The sequence below is a fragment of the Taeniopygia guttata genome, chromosome W (genome assembly GCF_048771995.1).
Source record: "Taeniopygia guttata chromosome W, bTaeGut7.mat, whole genome shotgun sequence".
Lineage (NCBI taxonomy): Eukaryota > Metazoa > Chordata > Aves > Passeriformes > Estrildidae > Taeniopygia > Taeniopygia guttata.
In genome coordinates this window covers 24404548-24425868 of record NC_133064.1, presented here as the reverse complement: position 1 = coordinate 24425868, position 21321 = coordinate 24404548, and the positions used below count along the sequence as shown (strand labels likewise).

Genomic DNA, 21321 nt, shown 5'->3' with positions numbered 1-21321 from the left:
AAAGTGAAGGTTTGCTTTGTCTTGTTATCAGCCAGTTCACCTCCCCCCATGGTCTGTTGTCTGAAAAAGGCTAGTGCTGGCTTGCTTTGCTTTGCTTGCTTGCTTCTGCTTTTGCCTTTGCTTTCTAGTTAGTTTAGCTAAGCAGTCCAATTTTTTCCCTGGACTGTTTTTTTTTTCCTTTCCCGTTCCTGAATATCACTCCAACCTGCTCTGGACTGGGACCTGGGAAACACCGAGGAACACCGGAAGCCTGCGCTTTGTGATCTGCAGCAGCCATCCCCAGTGCCAGAGAGAAATCCCCAGCATCCAGACCTGGGCGACCACTCCCAGGAAAGACTTTCTGAAATTGTCATTTCATCAGAGTGGTGAAAGAGTTTTGTTGTCATCTGGTGTTGTTGATTTTTTTTTTTTTTTTTTGTGCTGGGGAGTGTTTTGTTTGTTAAATAAACAGGTTCTTTTCCACTTCTTTCTGGGAAAATTCTTCCCGAACCAGGTGGATGGGGAGGGGCCGTGGAGGTTTGTTTTCTGGGGGCTCCTTCCAGAGTTTTTTCTCCCAAATTTGCCCTAAACTAGGACAACTTCCCAATGTTATTGAACAAGCCAGAATGAGTGTCATGGTTTGACGCTGGCACAATGCCAGCGCCCCATGAAAATACAACTTACCAATCAAATGATGTGAAATGTGATCAAGGACAGAGCAAAGCAGACCAAACTCAATAACAAAGGAAAAAGCTTTATTACACTACTACTACTACTACTATAAAAGGAAAAGAAAGGAAAGAAAAAAAAACCCACAAAATTCGAAATGAAAACCTTCCAAAACATTTCTCCTCCCTCCACCCAACTCCACCAAACCCCAGCGAGACCCATTTGGATCCTTAATCAAGTTTTCACCCTTCAATATAATCAATACTGAGTCCATCGGGGAAGAGAGGAGTCCCCCTTGCAACCATAGACCCCCAGGAAACACAGCTGCCACCTTTTGTGTTTCCAATGTCACACGTGGCACCGCCCAGACACACCGGGCCAGTGTGACATTCTCCTCTCCATGTCACAGTGCTCTCACCACTGGGCATGGACAGAGACTGCTTATAGGGCCCCTTTAAGGATGCTTTGCCAAGGACCACCCGGAGCAACAGTCCAGTATCACAATTTGGGACTAAAGTCCCCCCCATTTTCCCCTGGGGCCGAGGGTCCAAAAGACAGAGATCGCCTTCTCTTCTTCCTGAAGATGGAGGGCATCCTCACACCCTCCTCAGCTCTCTCTCTGTCCACTCCAAAACTGGTAGTTGCTGCAGAAGGTCTCTTAGCTCACCAATGCATCCCCCTAAAATGCAGTCCCTCTTGAAAGAAGGAGTGGTTCAGTCTATGGTAAACAAGCAGAGTCCAGCCAAAGGCCACTCTATCATCTGCCCCCAACCTTCTTCTCTGAACATTTGAGGTTTCAAGCTGTCTCTCTTTTCTTCAAATTCAGGAGGAGCAATATTTCATAAAGCCTTCATAACACAGGAAAGGGTTAAAATTCCCGGACTCCCCGGACGGCTGCAATCTCAGCCCAGGACTCTTTCTCTAGTCTCCCACGCTGGGCATTTTCCCCCCCCCTTCTCCTTCTCCTCCGCCGGCAAACTTCTAGGTGTCTGCTAGCTCTCTATCTCTTTTCCCTCTGGCTTGGGGGGGGAGGGGAACAAAAACATCCCAGATGTTCTCCACCCTTCCATCCGCAGGAGCTGACCCAGCCGGTTCCGATCCTTTACCTCCTGGCCTACCTGTGCAGGCCGCATGGCTCCCCTCCCCCACCCAGCCCGGGCTGGGCAGGGGAGAGGTCCGTCCCATGCGGTGACCGGAACCAAAGAAGGACGAGTCCTCCTGGGAATTCCGCTTTTAACCCCTCTGTGTTCTCAGAGGCGTGTCCACCTTCAATTGGTCACCCCAAGTGTCAGTATCTAAACCTGACCCCTGACTGGATGAACCTCTTCCTTCTAAAAAAAAAATTGTCTTCCCGTGTCAAACCATGACACTGAGCCATGCTTTCTATCATCAAAATGCACCTGCCTTAGTAAGAATGTTTAACATCTATCAGAATCAAGCTAAAGTGATTATTTAACCATGTCCAGATTGCCAAAAATTAGCCATACCAGCAGTAGCAACAGGGGTTAACCCTCGAGGCTTAAATAGCCTGCAGATGTGGCAAACTGACATAACTCAATATCAGTCATTTGCATGGTTCAAGCATATACACATCCATAGATACGTTCTCAGGAGCAATCTTTGCTTCTACACATAAAAGAGAAGAGAGTAGAGATGCAAATAAACATTTCTTACAAGCATTTGCATCCCTAGGCATTCCTCAAGAAGTTAAAACAGACAATGGACTAGCCTACACTTCTGTGCTAAGGTGTTGATTGGTAATGATCCAGACTCTATTATCTCCCAGCTTGTGGTAACCGTATACCCAGCATACCTTTTTCTGCTGATGACATAGCTGCTTCCATCAGTAAACCAGGTCTCAGTGTCCTCAAGAGGGGTGTGCTTCAGATCTGGGTGACTGGAGTAGGTAGCTTTGACAGTGTCCAGGCAGTCATGGATCACCAGTTCTTCCATACTACCACTGAGGAAAGAAACTGGGTTAACAATTTTAGTTACCACAATTTCTACATCATCTTGTTCCAACCATTATGGTTTGGTATTTCAAGAATCTCTGTGGGGAGAGCCAATGGCCCACCTGTGAGAACCCCGGGATTGATTCGGGGCTCTCGTGTGGTGGTAAAGTCTCTCCTCCAACCCGTGCTTCCAAAGAAAAACTCCACAGCCTCTTGTTGTTCGGTCTCAAGGTAGTTTATTGCTAGCTATCTAAAAGATTGTCCTCGCCCGCTGCGGCTGCTTTGGTCTGCGGCCCAGGCAGAGGTACACACTCTCCTGACACCCTCACTGTCCGGTGTCTTCGTCGTCTCTCTCCCCGCCCAAAGCTGCTACTATCTTTTATATGATATATTACGTACTATATGTTTATAGATTTTCCCCAATACCTACTATCTACGTTACAATGTGCTTTTCTACTCTAAACCAATCTGTGAATGCCAACATCACCAAGAACATGGAGGTAAGGAAGAAGAAGGAGGAAGAATAAGATAAGGACCACTTTCCTCCATCTTAGAACTCCTGACCCCCCTGTACAAAGTGAAAACCCCCCTGTACAGGTACTAAAACCCCCCTGTACAACACTAAAAAATTTTACCCTCTAATTTGTGACTACTTTTACTATACCATCTAACATTCTGTGACTGCTTGTTCCACCCTCAAAGTTGGTAATTCATTCCATGGTTCAAACTCAAAATCACAGCTGTTTTCAGCTGCTTGCCAGGGTCTAAAATGCTTCTGACCCAGGCCTGGAACCTCTAAAAATGTCTGAGGGACATTTTGGGTTCCGACACCCACCTTTACTTCCAGCACTGCAGACACTGTGTGGGACACTAGCACAGTCATCTTCTGGCCCATGGTGAACTTGCATGCTTCCTGGATGTTCACTGCCACTGCCGCAACAGCTCTGAGGCATCCTGGCCATCCCTTAGCCACTGCATCCAGCTGCTTAGAGAAGTAGGCAACTGCCCTGTGGTATGGGCGCAGATCTTGTGCTAGTATTCCCAAAGCAATTCCCTGCTTTTCGTGAGAAAACAAGAAGAATGGTTTACTCACATCTGGAAGTCCCAGGGCTGAAGCTGACATGAGGGCCTTCTTCAGTTGGCTGAAGGCTCGTGTTGCTTTTTTTGTCCATTGGAGGTCTCTGTTTCCTTCCATAATCACGGCATATAGGGGTTTGACTAATAGTCCGTAACTATAAACCCACAGCCTGCACCGCCCAAACATGCCTAAAAAGGTTCTCAGTTCTTTTATTGTCTGGGGCTTTGGGGTCTGGCATATTGCTTCCTTGTGATCCTAAAGTTCTTTGTTCAGCACTAACCTCGTAGTCCAAATAAACAATTGTTTGCTTCACCATTTGGGCTTTCTTCTGGGATACTTGATACTCCTGTAGGCCCAAAATGTTTAAGAGGCTTACCGTCCACTCCATACATGCCTCTTGATTTTTGGTAGCTACCAGGAGGTTGTCCACATATGGTAACAGCTGTCCTTCTTCTGATGGATCTTCCCAGGATTCCAGATTGTTCTAGTTGTTCTCCAAATATCATAGGGGAGTTCTTGAACACTTGAGGCAGAACTGACCACGTGAGCTGGGTTTTTCATCCAGTTTTGGGGTTTTCCCACTCAAATGCAAAAATTTTCTGGCTGGCCTCATGGAAAAGAAGGCAAAAGAAATCTTCCTTCGAATCTAAAACAGTAAACCATGTTCATTCAGATGTTAAGCAAGTTAACAGAGTGTAGGAGTTGGGAACCACTGGGTACAAATCCTCAGTTATCTTATTAACAGCTCTTAAATCTTGTACTATTCGGTATGATCCATCAGGCTTTTTAACAGGTAAAATAGGAGTATTGAACTCAGACTGACACTCTTAATAGTCCTATCTGTAAAAAGTGTTCGATTACTGGGCTAATCCCTTCTCTGTTTTCCTTTATCAAAGGGGACTGCTTGACCGTAACTGTTTTCCTTCTTTATGCCTAATTTGCACTGGGGGTGCATTCTTAGCTGTCCCTGGTATGTTAGAAGCCCATATCCCAGGAAATAGCTTCACTTTAAAATTTAGCCTCATTGGTTATTAGCATCAGGCTTAACAATTCCACATATTGTTGGTCCTTAACCTCCAAAGTAATGTCTCCATTTTAGAATATTATTTTTGCTTCTAATTGTTCCAATAAATCTCTACCCAAAAGTGCTGATGGAGCATTGGGCATATGTAAAAATTTATTAATTCCCCATTGTTTCCCAAGTTTATATTTCAATGGTCTACAAAAATAAAGTCATGGTAAAAGGGGCAACTGGCCAATCTTGATAGTAAAAGGGTTTTAAAATCATGGGGATTTAGGGTTAACAGGAAAATAAGCTTAGTAGGCCCTTTAGCACATGAAGAACTAGTACTTGCTAAGAACTGCACTATGTAGCTAGTACATGATAATTGATATAATTGTTAGATGTGATGCTTGTTTAGTAATTAAATATAATTACTGTTTAATCAGAAATAATAATAATGAGAAACTGTGGTCAGGGACCTAAGAAAGATCATGATAAACTCATGTCAATGTTGTAGGATTTGAAATTTTCTCTTCTTCCCCCCCCCCCCTCCCCCTTCCCCCTGCAGTCCCTTGTCCCGACCTTTTGTTCCCTTATCTCTCCCCCTCACCATGGGGTCCGGTCCCTGTCCCCCGCCCCCCCGCCTTTCCCCCTTCACCACGCGGGATGTCCCTGCCCCCCTCCCCCCCCCCCTGCCGCTTTCCCGTTGCAGCCCCCGGGGTTTCCCTGCCCCTGTCCCCTGTCCCCCCGTCCCATTGGCCGCGGCTCAGGTTCCCCCTCCGCCTCCGGCACGGAGTATAACCAAGCCCCGCTCGGTCCCCCAGTGTCTCGGGGAACACGCTCCCACAATAAACACGTGTTTGCACCCGAGCCCCGTGTCGCCATTTCGTCTGTTCCCGCACGAACTGAGCCTCGCAGAGACGAGGGGAAAGCGGCCGCCCTCTCCTTCCCTCCCCGCCGTGCCCACAGGCATCCACCCAGAGCCGATCTCGCCCGGCAACACAATGTATACAATAGAACAATACAAGTTTAATAATTAATGTGTAAGTTATATAACGATAGAATATAAAATACGTTCAGCTCGAAAGCCATGTCGGACTCAGATTTGGGTTTGTACCCCGACTCCCAGAGCTCTTAATAAAAGCACCTGCATATAATCATATCCCGTGATTATGTGTGTTTCTGAACGCTAACATTTTGGCGAACCCAGATTGGGACCCTGTGAGCTCTGCTGAGGACCCCGCGACCCGATCACGCTCCAGCCAGCACCAAGGGATTCTCGGGGAGCCCATTGGCGCCGTGACCCTCTGCCGCTCACAACGTCCCCTGGAGAGAGGTAAGGTGCTTTTAATTTGGTGTGGAACCTGCCAATAAGACGCAGCAAAAGCTACGCTCGGTTGGGTTAAAGGAATTCCTGTGGTATTGCCTAGGCGCCGTCCATTAGCCATCGCGAAAGCGTTGCAGGTTCGGCATTCTGTGGTGTATTGTAGCTGTAATTTGGAGAAGCTTAAAGGTCTCTTGGGCGGCAATGCCCCCATACCACATTCTTCTCCTTTGGGGTGCTTATTAGCACATTGGAAACAAGGTAATTTTGGGCAAGACTTACATAGGGGTAAGTTAATTGATTACTGCAATACATGGTGGCCAGAATATGTCTTGGCAGGCGGTGAAAAATGGCCACCGAATGGAACATTGCAACATAACACTATTTTGCAATTGATGTTGTTTTGTAAACACGAAGGAAAATGGGATGAGGTTCCGTATATTGATTTGTTTTTCTACTTGCGAGATAAGCCAGAATGGCAGGTTGAATGTGGATTGATGGTAGTTAAGGCATCTACAAGTGATAAGTGTGAGGTTTGTGTGAAGGAGAAACATTGTTTAGAACATTTTGCATTGAAAGAAAGTCTGAGTCGGAGGAACGATACAGATGTTGATTTACAGGTAGCCCCCGCAAGACCAAGAGAACCTAACCCTATTCTGCCTGCCCCTACACCTACTTCATCACCTGCTTCACCCAATCCTATTTTGCCTAGTCCTATTTCACCCACTCAAACCCTCTCTCCCTATCCTCCTCTTCCACCATCACCTGACCCCTCTTCCCTTGAAGATGATCTAAATTTAACTGTGATGCATAGAAGGGGGGAGGCTGAAAGTGAAGGAGATAGTGAGAGTAGAGATGAAAGTGAATCTGCGATACCGGTATCTCATAGGACTCAGAATCGGTCAAAGCCCGCCCCGGTCTTGGCCAGAAAAGATCTGGGTAGACAGAAGAGGACTGTGATTGCCCCCTTACGACAGGGAATAGGAGCGGAGGAACCGGTGTTTGTAAAGATACCTTTTTTTGGAAACAATCGGCTGGGACTTATAGGGAAAATCCTGATAAAGTGGCAAGAGTGGTAAAAATGATTATGAAAACTCAGAACCCAGATTGGGATGATATACAAGTAATATTAGACACCCTAATGGATTCTACAGAGAAAGAGATGGTACTTAAAGCAGCCAAGGAAAGGGCAAGGGAGGATATCAGAAACAGGCTTGTAATGGGAACCCTAGATGATAATTTTCCAACCGAGGATCCAGGGTGGGATCCTAATGCACCTGGGCATATGCAGAAGCTGAAGAAATATCAGGAGTGGGTCCAGATGGGCGTTCAAAATGCTGTACCTAAGACTATAAACTGGTGTAAATTGTATGAGATAAGGTAGGAGAAGAAAGAATCCCCTACTGCATTTTTGGAAAGGCTTAAGGAAGCAGCAAGAAAATACACAGATCTCCAAACAGATACACCACAAGCAAAGATTCAGCTCGCTCTCATTTTCCTGGGGCAGTCACAGGATGACATTAGGAGAAAACTGCAAAAACTAGAAGGGGAAGAATTAAGAAATCTGGACAAATTGCTTGAAGTAGTTTGGAAAGTATATAATAATAGGGAAAAGGAAATAAGTAAAAGGCAACAGCAAAACCTCTTGGTTGTAATACAAGGGAAAGGAAACACAGGCATCAGAGGGAAAGACAGGGGTGGCCGTGGATGGGGGAGGGGAGGTAGACTTGGCAGGGGACATGGGGGAACTGCTGTGCCAAAATTAGGATTTAGCCAGTGCGCTTTTTGCCTGCAAGAAGGTCACTGGAAGAACGAGTGTCCAAACCGGTTTTACCAAGGCAAAGATCAAGGAATTGCAAAATTAATGGTGGTGGGACAATATAGCAGCTTTCTAGAAAATAGCAAGGAACCTTTCGTGACCATACAGCTAGGTGATAGAGCAGTAAAATTCCTGGTGGATACCGGGGCCACGTATTCTGTACTGAATGATTTGCAAGGACAAATTGGGGACAAACAAACACCAATAGTCGGGGCAACAGGGAAGGAGGAAAATCGGCCATTCCTACAACCCTTAGATCTGTGTTTTGGAAATAAGGTCCTGACGCATGAATTCCTGTATGTGCCTGAGTGTCCGATTCCCCTTTTAGGTAGAGATTTATTGGCAAAACTTGATGCGGTAATAACCTTTGAGAATGGGGAGCTTTTAATGAAAATACCTGAATCAAAGACAGGAAAAATTTTAATCATTAAGGAAAAACCAGCTCCCTCTATTCCTAGGGAAGTAGAAGATGCAGTAATTCCTTCAGTATGGGAAACAGATATACCTGGGAAATCTAAATTAGCACAACCAATACATGTTGAATTAAAGGAAGGGGCAAAAGCAGTACAGATTAAACAGTATCCTGTAAAACCAGAAGCATGGCAGGGAATAGTAAAAATTATTGATAAATTCTTGAAATACCAAATTTTAGAAGCATGTGAATCAGAATATAATACACCTATATTTCCAGTGATTAAACCCAATGGTGAGTATAGACTAGTGCAGGATTTGAGAGCAATAAATGAAATAACTAAGGACATTTATCCAGTGGTTGCCAATACTTACACATTGTTAACATCTGTGAAAGAAACATATAAATGGTTTACAGTAATTGATCTAAAAGATGCCTTTTTCTGCATACCCCTTGACAAAGAAAGTAGGAACCTGTTTGCCTTTGAGTGGGAAAATCCAGGAAATAGCAGAAAGACCCAGCTCACCTGGACACGGCTCCCACAAGGATTCAAGAACAGTCCCACCCTATTCGGAAACCAACTGGTGGAGGAGCTGGAGACCTGGACGACAAGAGGGCAAGTACCGAGAGAACAATACCTACTGCTACAGTATGTTGACGATATACTGATAGCCACAGAGGAGAAAGCAACCTGCATAAAGGTAACAATCGAGATTTTAAATTCACTGGGAATGGCAGGATATAAGGTATCTAAAGAAAAAGCACAAATTGCCCAACAGACTGTGTTTTACCTGGGATGTGAAATCTCACAAGGGCAGAGAAAACTTGGTACTAACCATATTCAAGCAATTTGTGCCATTCCAGAGCCCCAGAATCTACATGAGCTGCGAGTCTTCCTTGGGATGACAGGGTGGTGCCGCCTGTGGATCATGGACTATGGACTAATTGCAAAACCCCTGTATGAGGCCCAGAAGATGCAGCCATTTACCTGGGGCAAACCACAGAAGGAGGCTTTCCTCAAACTAAAGGAGGCCTTGACAACTGCTCCTGCATTGGGGTTACCTGATTTGTCCAAAGATTTTCAGCTGTTTGTACATGAAAGGATGCGTCTGGCATTGGGAGTCTTAACCCAACGTTTGGGAAGCTGGAAAAGGCCAGTGGGGTACTTTTCCAAACAACTTGACAACGTTAGTGCTGGATGGCCTTCATGTCTGCGGGCAGTCGCAGCCACTGTGATCCTGATACAAGAAGCCAGGAAGCTCACCATGGGAAGGCACATTGATGTCTATGTACCACATATGGTAACTACTGTGCTGGAACAGAAAGGGGGCCATTGGCTCTCCCGAGTCGAATGATGAAATTCCAGGTAATCTTAACGGAGAAAGATGATGTAACATTAAAAACAGCTAACCTTTTGAACCCAGCCTTGTTCCTAGGTACAACATCTGAAAAAAGCCCATTGGAACATGATTGCATGGAAGTAATAGAACACACCTGTGCAGCTAGAGCAGATCTGAAAGATGTCCCCCTAGAACAGCCAGACTGGGAGTTGTTCACAGATGGAAGCAGTTTCATGGAGAATGGAATCAGACATGCTGGATATGCGGTAACAACAATCAGTACAGTGGTAGACGCAAAAGCATTGCCACCAAATGCATCCACCCAGAAAGCAGAACTGGTTGCTTTAACCAGAGCACTAGAATTAAGTGAAAGGAAAAAGGTGAACATATGGACTGATTCAAAATTTGCATTTGGAGTAGTGCATGTGCATGGGGCCCTATGGAAAGAACAGGGCCTGTTTTCGTCTTAAGGGATGCACATTAAACATCAAGATGTAGTTCTGCAGCTGATAGGAGCAGTACAAAAACCTGAACAAGTGGCAATTATGCACTGTAAAGCACATCAATCAGGAAACTCCAAAATTTGTGAGGGATATTGAAAGGCAGATTGGAGAGCTCGACAGGCTGCTCGAAAGGTGCAAACAACAATGACATTGGTCCCTTTAAAACTTAATGTATCTCAATTCAATTTACCTCCACAGCCAAAATATTCAGCAGAAGATGAGAAACTGGGACATTTACTGAATGCACAGAAGAATCCAGAAGGGTGGTATGTAACTGCACACAGACAGATAATGGTACCCCCCTTGGTAATGAGAGAGGTTCTACAAATTAAACATAATTAATGTCATTGGGGTGCAGAGGCATTGGTAAAATTTCTAAAACATTATTTGGTCTCAGTACAAATGTTAACAATGGCAAAATCAATAATGTCAAAGTGTGAGATTTGCTTGAAAAATAACGCAGTGGCTAGATGACAGGCACAACTAGGAAGGGTTCGGGTAGGGATAGAACCAGGAGATTATTTGCAGGTAGATTTTGTAGAATTACCAAGAACTAGAGGATACAAATATTTATTAGTAGGGGTTGATACATTTTCTGGATGGCCAGAAGCCCTTCCCTGTCGCACGAACCAAGCAAAAGAAACAGTTAAGTGGTTACTACAAGAAATCATTCCCAGATTCGGGGTGCCTCTAGGGATACCATCAGACAGGGGACCCCATTTCACAGCCACGGTGGTAAAAGAAGTAAGTAGGTTGCTGGGAATAACTTGGGGCCTCCACACACCATGGAGACCCCAGTCAAGTGGACAGGTGGAGAGGATGAATCAAACACTAAAGAGGCAGATCAGTAAAATATGTCAAGAAGCCAAACTGCAGTGGACACAGGCTTTACCAATAGCATTACTGAGAATCCGGATAAAGCCTAGGAGTGGGATGTCAGTCAGTCCTTATGAGCTATTGTATGGGAAACAGTATGAATCTCCTGGACCCAATCCAAATGTACACGTCACAGGAAAACAGGAGGTATATAACTATGTTCTGTCTCCTGGGAAAACTTTAGCATGACTTCGGAGCGCCCTCGTGTGGAATAGGCCGCTGACTCTCGAGAATCCAGTTCATGACATACATCCAGGAGACGAGGTGTACATCAAGAATTGGAATGAAGAACCACTGAAAGAAAAGTGGACTGGACCCCATCAGGTACTACTGACCACCTTTACAGCAGTCAAGGTAGCTGGAGTGGGCTCCTGGATACACTACACTCGAGTGAAGAAAGCCCATCCCGGTCTGCGGACTGTGTAAATTGTGGGACCAACAAAGCTGCAGATAAGATGTGTTTAATTGTTTCAGGAATGTTACCAATAATTGTACCAATGGTCATTTCATGTTCCTTGGGATGTAGAATGCAAAAAGATCAATTAACTACTCTTCATTCTAGAATGAAGAGAGAGGTGCAGGCAGAAACACAGGTGATAAAGGTTTCCAATGCAATTCGGGCTGAGAATGTAATGATTGGATTAGTTAAAGATTTTGCTAAAATGCAGAACACTAGCAGAATAACTGCCTGTCTGCCAATACCTAAGGCAGCAGGAGACCCAATAAATTGGGGAATCATAACAACAAAACTGCCTGAAATACAAAAGAACAAAACAATTATATGCAACCAGGTACCAGAATCAAGACAGGTAATCAAGGTAACCTGGAAAGTAATAGGACAATGGATACATCCTTTGAGTCAAAGAGACTGTCTTCAAAATAATGGCACAATAGGGTATCCAATAGAATGGGCAGGAGGCATTCCAAATCAATGGCAATGCTACTTACCACATTATAAAAAGGTTACAGAAAATGTTACAGAAATCACTCTGGTGTGGAAGTGCGAGGCAAAAGATCACAAAGGTCAAATAGAGCCTTGGGACAGTGTGTGGTCTCTGAGTATACTTCCGAAATTCCAGTACATGGCTGCCACTCCTTGGTGCATTACATGGGAAAGTTCAGAAAATGAAACAGATCCAGCAGTAGTGAACACTGACACTAGTAGTAGAACAAAGGCAGACAGTGTAAGTTGGTGGGCATGTAATAAAACTTATGATTGCACCTCTGATGACATAGAAATAATACAAATTCCACCACTGGCAGTAGCCTTACAAATTGGTTGTTCCTGCAGAGGTATCAAACACAAACAGAGTAAAGTGAATTATAAAATATAGGATGTACCAAGAGTACACTCCGAAGTCCAGGACAATTCATATGGGCAACAAGTGATGTTACCTGGACAACCCATCTACCTGTAGATGGGAAAGTAAAAGAAATTACTTTAGGCCTCCCTACTTTGTGTCCCATTTGGAAAAAGTCCCCATTTAAGGGAAAAGATGAACTTCTGCAGATAAGAACAAGATGAGAAGTTCCAAATAATGAAAATCAAGATGAAACCTGGCAAGAACCCTCTAGTGGAGTTAAATTTGGGTGGGCCTTAGAGTCTTTGCTTGGTCCTATAGCAAACTATCAGAATAAAGAAATGTTGTACAAACTTACAGGTCAGGTAGATGGACTGGCTAGGGTCACTAGGGAAGGATTTAAAGAACTAAATGTACAATTACAAGCCACCACAAAAATGACCTTACAAAATTGATTTGCCTTAGATTTGTTACTTCTGAAAGAGCATGGAGTGTGTGGATTTTTAAAGGGACAGATTGATCATTGCTGGATCCACATCCCAAATGTAACTGCAGATGTAGAATATTACATCAATCAGTTAAAACAAATAGAGCATGAAGAACAAGAAGAGCAGAAAGATTTGACTACGAGCTGGTTAGACAAAGTCTTTAAAGGGTTAGGGTGGAATGTGAGTTCATGGATTAACTCTATAATTGAGAGTGTAATAATCCTATTAATTGTGTTCTTAGTAATTTGGTTAGTCTACAGTGTCCTAAAAGGAGCAATACGGAAGAGGACATCCTGGAACCGGAAAATAATCAAGGCACTGACACGGGACCCACACCCATCATCCTCTGATCCTCCAGTCCATGACAACATTCACGTCAATCCTAGATTTGAAGAACATCATGTATAAACTTAGAAACGAAAGACTGTATCAAGTGAAAGTATTTGCACTTATGATGAAGTGAAAATACTTTCAAAGGGGGGGAAATGATAGTAAAAGGGCTTTAAAATCATGGGGATTTAGGGTTAACAGGAAAATAAGCTTAGTAGGCCCTGGAAAAATAAATACCTTTAGCACATGAAGAACTAGTACTTGCTAAGAACTGCACTATGTAGCTAGTACATGATAATTGATATAATTGTTAGATGTGGCGCTTGGTTAGTAATTGAATATAATTACTGTTTAATCAGAAAGAATAATCATAAGAAACTGTGGTCAGGGACCTAAGAAAGATCACGAGAAACTCATGTCAATGTATACAATAGAACAATACAAGTTTAATAATTAATGTGTAAGTTATATAACGGTAGAATATAAAATACGTTCAGCTCGAAAGCCATGTCGGAGTCAGATTTGGGTTTGTACCCCGACTCCCAGAGCTCTTAATAAAAGCACCTGCATATAATCATATTCCGTGATTATGTGTGTTTCTGAACACTAACAATCTGAAAGACCTTATAATCTGTTATCGGTATTAAAGCTTTATCTAACACTGAATATGTTGCACCTGTGTCTATCAGAAATTCAATTTCCTTTTTCTTGTTCCCTAGTTTCATTATAACCAGAGTTGTCTCCTAGGGTAAGATCCTCTGGTCCACATCAGTCTTCCTTAACATGGGCAACCACCGCCCCCCTCTTTTTGATCTCCTCTTCTTTGTTCATTGCCTTTTCTTCATTCTGGGCACTGGTTCTTCCAGTGTCCAACTCTCTTGCAGAATGCACTTTGATCTCTCCTTATCTGAGGTGGTCCCTTGTCACCCTTGTGCCAAGAATGACACAAGAACAGATGAGAGACACAGCATAAAAAGGAAGAAAAGAAGGCTTTAATGGAAAGGAAACTTTGGCTTAAATAGACTGATATGATACATTCTATTTGATTGGTTAGTTAATAAAAACATCTTTCTCACACACTGTCCTTGAGAGGAACAGAAAAGCAAGGTGGAAAAACACCACCTGAAGATTGTTTAGACTAACAAGCTATCACATTCCTAAAACTCCCTAAAAATCCTCACAAGCCACTGTGAGAAACGATTGCCGTTTCTCTCTCCCTGACCAGGCTGGCATCCACAGTCCCTGCCTTAGTGGCCCTTGTCCACATTTCCCTTTCTCGCCTTCCCTTACTTCTGCTAATAATTTTTCCTTCCCTTCTTTGCACTTGTCTTCCCAGTTACTAAATACTCTCCATTCCTCTTCTAGCTAAGTCTCTAAATCCCGTGCTGTCAGACCCTGTATCTTCTGAAGTTTGCATCTAATGTCCCCTGTAGATTGTCCTAAGAATAAACCCATTAGATGTTGTATCCCTTCCTCAGATTCAGGATCTAAAGTTGTATCATGATGCATTGCATCCCCCAAATGTTCTAAAAATTCAGGTGTTTTGGAGGTACCTTGCTTAATTGTATATAGGGCTGACCAGTTTATTGGTTTAGGGATTGCCCTTTTTAACCCCCTTACTATGAAGTCTTGATAATCCTCTATTCTTTCCATATCACTAATATCATTAGCATTCCAATGTGGATCCCGAAGAGGAAAGACATCTCTTATATCACTCTGTTATTCTGCAAGCATCTTCTGCTAAGCCCTCTGCTACCTTTAAAACCAATTGTTTTTCTGTTTCAATTAAGGCATCCAATAACAACTGGAGATCTGACCAATCAGGTCAAGGCTGTTTAATCATAAACTTTAATTTCTTTGCAACTCCTATCGGGTCACTCTAATAAAGTTTAGCAATCTTTTCCAAAACCTCTAAATCTGTTGTGGAAAAAGGAATTTTAGCCAACATTGTCTTCCCTTCCGGACTTACTGCTTCCCTCAAAGGTGCTAGTATAATTTTCCTAGTTTGTTTCCGAGTCCAGTATGCTATAGGACCCTCTGGAGGGGGCTCCTCTTGTTCACTGTCAATGCTGGGTAGTTGGAAAAATTTAGGAGTAGTCAAGGTGGGGGATAGAATAGAAGCTGGAGTTGAACTTCAGATAGAAACCGGGGTGGATTCAGCTGAGCTTAAAACCGGAGCTGGAGTTGAAATAGAGATAACTTTGTTTAAAGCTGGAGCTGGGGTTGAAACAGTAGTGGGGGATGGAATGTGAGCTGGAGTTTGGACAGAAATGTTAAGGGGTGGAACAAGAGATGGAGTTTGGATGGGGATGTGAGGGGGTAGAACAAAAGTTGGAGTTGGAGTTGAGGGTGAAGTCTTAGGAGGTGGAATAAAAGCTGGAGCTTGAGTTGAGGTTATTCCCAAACTTGCTGCCCCTCTCCACCCCCCTTGCCTTTTAGGGAGTGGTTCAAACAGATCCCCCAACTCTTGCTCCAGTGAGTCAGCTGGGTATACCTTGTCTGGGTGTGTGAAGCATTGATTTATGGAGCATGCACTACAACACCATTTCAGCCTTCCCCTACTAGCCTCATTATCTTTTTCCAAGGCCAACACAAAGGGGTCAGAGGAAGCCCTGAGTCCACAATCCCTCTGCCACTCAGGGTGATTCCGGAGGGAGAAAAACATGTCAGCATATGTCACCTCTTCCCATTTTTGCTCCCGTCTCAAAAACAACATAAGCTGTAACAAATTCTCATAGAGTTCCAGTTGGGGGCTATCTGACTCCCTCTTCAAGCCTATAGAGTGGCCACCACTGTGTGGAAAATTTCACGAGGGTCCTTTTATTCTCTATCCCTCCATACCCTACTAGTTCATTCCAGTGTGCCAGAATACACCCTAAAGACTACTTTTGGGGATCTCTTTACTCTGGTTGCTTCCCATGGCTCCCCTTCTCCTTAACAAAACCAGCACTCTAATCCTTCTTACCTCCTCCTTTGCTTCTTTTCTCGCTTCCACCCAAACCTGGCTTCACAGATTCGTACACTCCTTTCCCAGTCTTCTTCTCGCCCAGCCCAGAGCACAGCTACTAAATGTAACTTTCTGCACACCAGCTTTAAAATCCTTGATTCTAAATCAGCTCGAACAGAGAGCTGTCGACACTGGGCACACTCTCAGTGCCAGTGAGCAGAACAGTAATAACATCCTGCACAAATCTTACACTGCAGTAACACCCATGCACAATGCCAACCTCTAGATGCACCAGAAGTTGCAGGAAAATTCCCACAAATGCAAGCTATTCCATTCGCCCTTTCTTGACTCTCTAAATTCTCCACAGCCAGTTGCTCCCAATTCAAAACCACTAGTCCCCCAGCAGACATCTGATATAAACCTTCTAAATAGACTGTCTCATTTCCCCTGTCTATCCACCAATTTACTGAATTCACAAACTCCCACAAGTAAAGCCCAAACCACCGAAGCAAAGGAGTTCCTCCTATCCGTCTGGCCAGATTGGATTCTCAGACCATAACTACTCCTATTATAATTACAAACACAATCCCTGTACCTAAAACCACGAGTAAACCCTTATCAAAGGCTCCAAGCAAACCAGTTTTACTACTTCACACTCAACGTGTGCTACACTTTGATACAAGATGGCAGTGTTGCCTCAAAAAAAAAACCACCAGAGCTCCAAACACGATTACATCATAATCTTATTATTCCCGCAGGAAGCACTTCATAAAATCTAACAATATACAAAATTCAAATTCCACAAACATAAACACCTGAACAGCGAAGCACTGCTCCTATAATTTCTCAGAGTCCAAACCTTTTTAACGTGAACACCGGGTGTTATGGTAAAACCAAAACACACATACACACACAGACAGTCACAGCGGAGAAGGGATTTTATTAAGAATCATGCACCCCACTCGCTTTGTTCTTCCCCGGCCGTTTCAGTCACCTAAAAAATGGAACCAGGGGTCCAAACTCTCACTTGTGCTAACAGCACATCTCAACAAACGCTCTCACAATCGTTCTCACAGTCAGGACACATTCACAATAGCATAACAACTTTAGACCAGGATTTGCCCTTATGACTGCTAGCCCCAGTTGGTAGCAAAGTGAGCCCTCTACGGCGAAACAAAATCCCCTTCTGTCAGCAACAAAAGCCCGAGCTCGGTACAACAGTTCAACAACTCTTTCCACTGACAACTACATTTCAACTGCAATTTCAGCTTGCAAGCGCACTACAGAGGCACAAGTTGCGCGCGGAACGTCTCTCACAACTGATCAACGGCCTTTCCTGACCATGTGTACACCTTACAGGTCACTACTTAAAACTGTTTTAATTTTTAAACATACAGTTTTCTCCGGAGTTTTAGTAGTCAGGGGTCCTTGTCTGCTGCTGGATGAACAGTCCGGGCAGTGGAGCCCACTCTTCCAGGAATATCCCGGGGGCGTCCTGAGGGGGTCCACATCCCTACCTGGTCTCACAGCTGAGCAGAGTCTCCCCCTGGCTTGACTCGCCAATTGAATTGTTAAAGCCAAAAATCACAGACAAAGACTTTCTAACTAGTCAAAGTTAGAAAGAGGAATGTTTATTATACCAGTGGGCAGCACAGGCGGGGTTGTCCCCAAAATGTGTGACTGCACTGCACAAAGATTTTTGCCTTCTATTTATTTCCCAAAATAATACATATGCATAACCCCAGCACCTCCCATCCATGCTTTGTATTAAAATGAGGTTATTAGTCCTTCATGCATGCGCAATTCTCTTGAATTGGGTCGGTGGTCTCAAATTGGGTCAGTGGTCCCAGGGATGATGTCAGGAAAGTCTTTGTCAGCTCTCTGTGACCCTCCGCAACGATTGAAGGCCCCCTGTGTCATAATGGATTGACATAGAGTCCAGGTGCTGGGCATTGTTCTACGGGTTTCAATATGTTCCTATAATGGTTCACTTGCTCCACTTCCTTCTACAAATGAGCTCATAATGTAACAATTAGCTTTATCTTAAGCATCTAATAATCATTAACCTATCGTTGGTGTATCTAACTCTCAGCTAAAATCTTAACCCTTTCAAATCATGATTCATAGTCATCATAGCCTTTGGTGTTATACCCTAAGAACAGGGAGCTGCAAAACTTTGTGTCCATCAACAACTGAATAAAGTCTATGAGACATGTCCCCTTTAAACTCCAATTCTCATTCAGTTCAGTTTTCCTTTCTGCCTGTCAGAGACTGAAAAATTCATGCCTCAAACATTGATATGGAGTTTTGCTCATTATAACAAAAACTGTATAAAGGAATGTCCTAGTTTAGGGCAAATTTGGGGAAAAAACCTCTGGAAGGAGGCCCCAGAAAACAAACCCCCACGGCCCCTCCCCATCCACCTGGTTCGGGAAAAAAATTTATCTGAGAGAAGTGGAAAAGAACCTGTTTATTTAACAAACAAAGCACTCCCCAGCACAAAAAAAAATTAACAAAACCAGATGACAAAACTCTTTCACCACTCTGAAGAGATGAACAAATCCAGAGAGTCCTTCCTGGGAGTGGTCGCCCGGGTCTGGATGCTGGGGATTGCTCTCTGGCACTGGGGATGGCTGCTGCAGATCACAAAATGCAGGCTCTCAGTGTTCCTCGGTGTTTCCCAGGTCCCAGTCCAGAGCAGGTTGGATGGTATTCAGGAAAGGGAAAGGAAAAAAAAAACATTCCAGGGAAAGAATTGGACTGCTTAGCTAAACTAACTAGAAAGCAAAGGCAAAAGCAGAAGCAAGCAAAGCAAAGCAAGTGAAAGTCAGCAAGCAAAGCAAAAGCCAGCCAGCCAGCATTAGCCTCTTCTATACAACAGACCATGGGGGGAGGTGAACTGGCTGATAACAAGACAAAACAAACCTTCACTTTCAGAGTCAGTTCTGAAAGCACAGAACATAATATCAAACATAAACAGAACACACGATTGGGGATACCAGCATCATAACGTCACCCCATGACAAGGAACTACAACCAAAGAAGCCTCCCTGAAAATACCTGGCTGGGACTTTGGACTGTACGTTAAACCACCTAAATAAGATGCTACTGTTCAATCAACTCAGGCCTAGGGAAAAAACAAACAAGGCCTAGGGAAAAGAATGCGTTCACAAGGCAGCAAAACCCAGCAGTCATGCTGAGAATTACCTCTGGCTGGATTTGGGGTGTGAGAGACCACAGCCCGTAAGAAGCCATGTTTACACACACTCCCCCCGCCCCCCGAAACAAGGGCGGGGGAAGAGGTTTCAGGTGTAACTTCTGGTCAGAGGCAGCGAACATCCATCCTCTCTTACACAAACTGGCCCACCTGTGGAACCCCAAACCCCATGGTCCACATCCACAGGACATTCACATTCATGTCAGGGGGTATCATAATCCATGAAAGACCGCCCCAAACTGCTCCCCAGAGGCCTTACACCACAGGATTGCAGATCCAGTCTGTTGCAAGAGATTGCCCCCCCCCCCCCCGAGGGGGAGAAATACCTGAACATTGCCACCTGGCCTGAGCATATATTAACCCATCGGATTCTCTGCTTTTCAGGGGGACTTTCTCCACCAAGAAGAAGACCAGCTGGAGAGGATCAATGGAACATTGTTGGGATCCATGGAGTGGCAATATTTTCTTTATTCTGTCTCTGTCAATCTCTTTCTGTCCCCCCCACCTATTTTCTTTTTCTTTCTTTTCTCTCTCCCTCTCTCTCATATTTGCTATCAAATAAAACCCATACTTATTGACATTGACACATGGTCTCGTTTGCACCTTAATTCGGGCAGAGGCATTTCTAAGAACTTTAATAACCAGATCATAACACTGTGAAAAACACTTTCACTCTCCTGTGAAAATTTAAAAGTTTAATAAAGGACAATAGGAGACAAGGACCATACAGCAACAGTTACTATGGCTGCTGCATCTTGGCACTCAGCCAAGAGCATACCATCACCTTTGGGGATACCCCTTAAGTACCTTTTCCATTACATCAATCTGTTGCATATTCATAGACTCTTATGCCTATCCATAAACTAGTTTACATATTCCAGGAACTATTTTACATGGCCCCTCCTTGGGTCCACCTTTTTAGAGCATGCATGTTTCTTGGCTGTGGTTTTGGCTCCTTCTCTTTATCACTTCCAGTTTGGGCCTTGGTCCATACTTGCTTCAGACAGCAGATGCTGATAGTTGGCATATCTGTAGGAGGTGTTCTCATCCAATGTTCATTGGATGCTATCCCATCCAAGCAGGCATTTTAACACAAGCATACTTACATCAGCTATTTTACTACTATGTCTAAGCTTAATTAACAACAGAAATAAAAACTATATAACAAAGTTACTTTAACATCACACTTATAGAATTCATCTTAATATTTGTGAAAAGCCAATATTATAATATGTATCGATAACAATCCCCCCTCTTATTCTTTGCAAATCATTTGGCTTGAGCAATATTTCTTGTCCACTTGTATGTTTTAGACTATGCTAATAATTAATCAAATAAAACAGGGGATTAAACAAGGAAGAAATATCAAAACAGATGTAACACCATTCCATCTCCAATACATTACTCCATGTGAGAAATGATTGCTCACTTTAAAAATTCAAAAGGCTTATTAAACCTTCACAAAAACAGAACAAAAGGACTAAATAAGGAAAAACAGGCCTGGAAGCTGCCCTCATGGCTGCCTACCATGTGGCTGGCTCATCTTCAAGAAGGATGTTTTGCCTTTTATACTCCTGGAGGTTGTATCAGCCAACCCTGGCCCCACCCAAAGTCTGTCAGTCAACTCTTCTTTGCTGTTTATTGGTGGAGACTGCTTTCTTGCAACTTGATTGGAGGGTCAGGTGTCATGCCACGCCTCCCCCAGCAACAAGCTTTTCCATTCCCAGCTGCCTCATGTAAGGGGCACATGTGCACATTTTCTTTCTACCTGTCCTAGACAACCCAGGCTGTCTGATGGCAACAATACAGAGGGGGAGGAAAGGGGACCTATGGGGAGAACAGAGGACATTTAAACTACAATAACATAACTATACATCAATGAAATTTCTCTTAATAGTCACACAATATTGATACCTTAATTGCATGAGCCAATCATCTCATTATCCATTTATAACACCCACCACCTAGTTTTTAACATAGTTTCCCAATTTTGGACCAGTACCTGGGTTATTTTTCTGATATCTTTTGCTTTTTCCAGGATGAAATCCCCATTGTTATATATTTTTAACAATCTGATATATTA

The 21321-nt window shown here is 43.7% G+C and overlaps 1 long non-coding RNA gene across 1 annotated transcript; it reads right to left on the bottom strand.

Moving 5' to 3' along the window:
- Positions 1 to 715: 715 nt before the first annotated feature.
- Positions 716 to 1985, bottom strand: LOC140682098 (uncharacterized). Its single transcript, XR_012053346.1, has 2 exons — positions 1767 to 1985; positions 716 to 1343 (listed from the first exon to the last, which is right to left on the bottom strand). It is a non-coding gene; the product is annotated as an uncharacterized lncRNA (long non-coding RNA).
- Between the last annotated feature and the right edge of the window lie 19336 nt (positions 1986 to 21321).